Below are 3,084 nucleotides of genomic sequence, written 5' to 3'. Positions count from 1 at the left end.
CACTTCCGTCTTCGCTAGCAGGCTACACACACACCAAAGAACTTCAACAATGAATACAAATTGTGGTTTATGTGTGGGATTATTTTCATTTGATTCAGAAAGGGTAACCAACATCAACATGTCCAAACTATTCACCCACGTCACAACCTTGTAAATAATTATCTTACTGTACTGATGTCATGACGTCATGCAACAAAAACTAAATTTAGTTCTTTGAATGTAATTCTATGGGTGACTATTCAGTGCACATTTTTTTGTTGCAATGACCAAGAATGCATCACCTCGTTTTAACAAGAGGTTGGCCCAAACACAATCCACGAAACACGATCAAAGGGAAGGGTTTTGACCATAAACATGAAATATTATTTCCTTACTTCAATTAATAAACATAACACTCTTCTTGTTTGCAAATCTAAAATTAAGTTTATTTCTCATTTATGTCATTTTGGGATTATTCATTCAAACTATTGTTATTTTTCTATGTCATAGCTTTACGTACAACCATCTTGTCTGTAAGAGACAATGGACACCTTTGGTAATTGTCAAAGATTAATCTTCTCACTTGGTGTATCTCAACATATGCATAAAATTACAAACCTGCGAAAATTTGAACTCAATTGGTCGTTGAAGTTGCGAGATAATATTGAAAGAAAAAACACCCTTGTCTCACCATGTTGTGTGCGTTTAGATGGTTGATTTCGAGACCTCAAATTCTAAATCTGAGGTCTCGAAATCAAATTCGTGGAAAGTTACTTCTTTCTCGAAGACTATGTCACTTCAGAGGGAGCCGTTTCTCACAATGTTTTATACCATCAACCTCTCCCGAAGACTCGCACACTCGTCAGCAAGTAAGGTTTTATGCTAATAGTTATTTTGAGTAATTATGGTTGAATTAACAAATGGTTAAATATAAACTGTGCCTCGTTATATTTCACGATCAAGGTGATGCATCTGTGTATTCAAGTGATTTTGTGCAAATTATTTATATCTTCATCAGGAAGCGCTATACTTTTCTGTATTCCACTCGCGCTTGTGTGAAAACATGAGTTAAACATGGCGGCGCCACGGGGCTAAGTGGTGTCACTTTATACAACCAAAACAGAAGACTAATCTTTGGCAATTACCAAAGATGTCCATTGTCTCTTACAGAAAAAGATGGTTGTACGTAAAGAAAGACATAGGAAAATACCAATAGATTGAATGAATAATCCCAAAATGATATAAATCAGATGAACTGTGAACAATTTTCCTTAAAGTTAAATGTTTTTTGGTTTTATAAATAAACTTAATTTTAGATTTGCAAATGAGAAGAGGGTTATGTTTATTCATTGAAGTAAGGAAATAGTATATCACGTTTATGGCTGTCACGTCCGGATTTCTGCATATGAGTACGACAGGGTATATCGTACGATATGTTGGAGAAGGCACGACATTAGCATACGCGAAATTTAAAATCTGGTGTTTGTGCCAATTTTAATGCAGAAACAAAAATGACACTCAGGGAAGTTTTTAGCCAAATTGATTCTAAAACGCGGCCAATATAGTGATGTTAATGAAGGAAGTCACTTATGGCTCAAAATATGCAAAGGTTATGCATGAATAGGTCAACATTTTTACCAAAGAATAGTTATTGCTAATTCTTTTTAAAATTTATTTATTGCTCAAGTTTGAGAAAAACCGAAGGTCCCACCGAGATTTGAACTCGGATCGCGAGATTCAAAGTCTCGAGTGCTAACCGTTACACCATGGGGCCGATGGAATATATTAGTAACTTAATCCAATATCACAATTTCAATTTATACATGTAAAATAAGGATGACTCTCAGGGAGGTTTTTAAGACAGTGGACACCTTTGGTAATTGTCAAAGACTAGCCTTCACAGTTGCTGTATCTGATCATATGCATAAAATAACAAACCTGTGAAAATTTGAGCTCAATCGGTCATCGAAGTTGCGAGATAATAATGAAAGAAAAATAACCATTGTCACACGAAGTTGTGTGCGTTTAGATACTTGATTTCGAGACCTCAAGTTCTAAACCTGAGGTCTCGAAATCAAATTCGTGGAAAATTACTTCTTTTTCGAAAACTACGTCACTTTAGAGGGAGCTGTTTCCCACAAAGTTTTATACCATCAACCTCTCCCCATTACTCGTCACGAAGAAAGGTTTTATGGCAATAATTATTTTGAGTAATTACCAATAGTGTCCACTGCCTTTGAACCAAATATTCGTACACGCCAAACAGATTTTAAAAGGCGACCGACATGGCTGTTACTGACGAGAGTTACTTTATAGCCTCCACAATTTGTAAAATACAATGATTACATGAGTCTACATTTTTACCAGAGAACAATTCTTGCTTATTATTTTAATCATTTTTTTTTCCTATAGATGCTAAAGTTTGAGTAAAATTTGAAGGTCCCACCGAGATTTGAACTCGGATCGCGAGATTCAGAGTCTCGAGTGCTAACCGTTACACCATGGGGCCGATGAAAGACATCGACAACTTATCGAACATCACACATTCATGTTTTCAGTTAACAAAAAAACTTTCTTTTGCAAAAACATGCCTCTTATTAAAACATAACTTAATTCATGTTTTGCAAAATCAAGGCCTTTGATATTTTAGTATGCCAAATCACATATTTTCCATTCATAATTGTAAGAAATGTTGTTCATAACTTCCTTACCCTTGTGTAATATTTTGTCCTTTTTGTAAAGTTTAGAGACTTCTGACTGTAAAAAAGTTGTTGTGGTGGATTTTCGTATACAGTATAATAACAAACGCAGGCCGCGTGGCCTAATGGATAAGGCGTCCGACTTCGAATCGGAAGATTGAGGGTTCGAATCCCTTCGTGGTCGCATTTTTGCCGCATATTTTGTCAGCACAAGTGTTCACGTTTTTAATGTATACATGTAAGATAAGGACGACTCTCAGGGAGGTTTTAAACCAAATATTCGTACACGACAAACAGATTTTAAAAACGATCGACATGGCTACTACTTATATAGCCTCCCGAAATAAATAAAACAACATTTACATGAATATAAATTTGTCTACATTTTTACCAAAGAATAATTCTT

At 35.3% G+C, this 3,084-nt stretch overlaps 3 non-coding genes across 3 annotated transcripts; 1 reads left to right on the top strand and 2 right to left on the bottom strand.

Annotated features, from left to right (window-relative positions):
- Positions 1-1,681: 1,681 nt before the first annotated feature.
- On the bottom strand, positions 1,682-1,753 carry Trnaq-uug (transfer RNA glutamine (anticodon UUG)). The gene has a single exon. It is a non-coding gene; the product is annotated as a tRNA-Gln (tRNA).
- A 663-nt stretch (positions 1,754-2,416) lies between these two features.
- Positions 2,417-2,488, bottom strand: Trnaq-cug (transfer RNA glutamine (anticodon CUG)). Its single transcript has one exon. It is a non-coding gene; the product is annotated as a tRNA-Gln (tRNA).
- A 301-nt stretch (positions 2,489-2,789) lies between these two features.
- Trnar-ucg (transfer RNA arginine (anticodon UCG)) lies at positions 2,790-2,862 on the top strand. The gene has a single exon. It is a non-coding gene; the product is annotated as a tRNA-Arg (tRNA).
- Positions 2,863-3,084: the final 222 nt, after the last annotated feature.

Source organism: Asterias amurensis, chromosome 1, assembly GCF_032118995.1.
Source record: "Asterias amurensis chromosome 1, ASM3211899v1".
NCBI lineage: Eukaryota > Metazoa > Echinodermata > Asteroidea > Forcipulatida > Asteriidae > Asterias > Asterias amurensis.
This window is presented reverse-complemented; position numbering and strand designations above follow the sequence as displayed.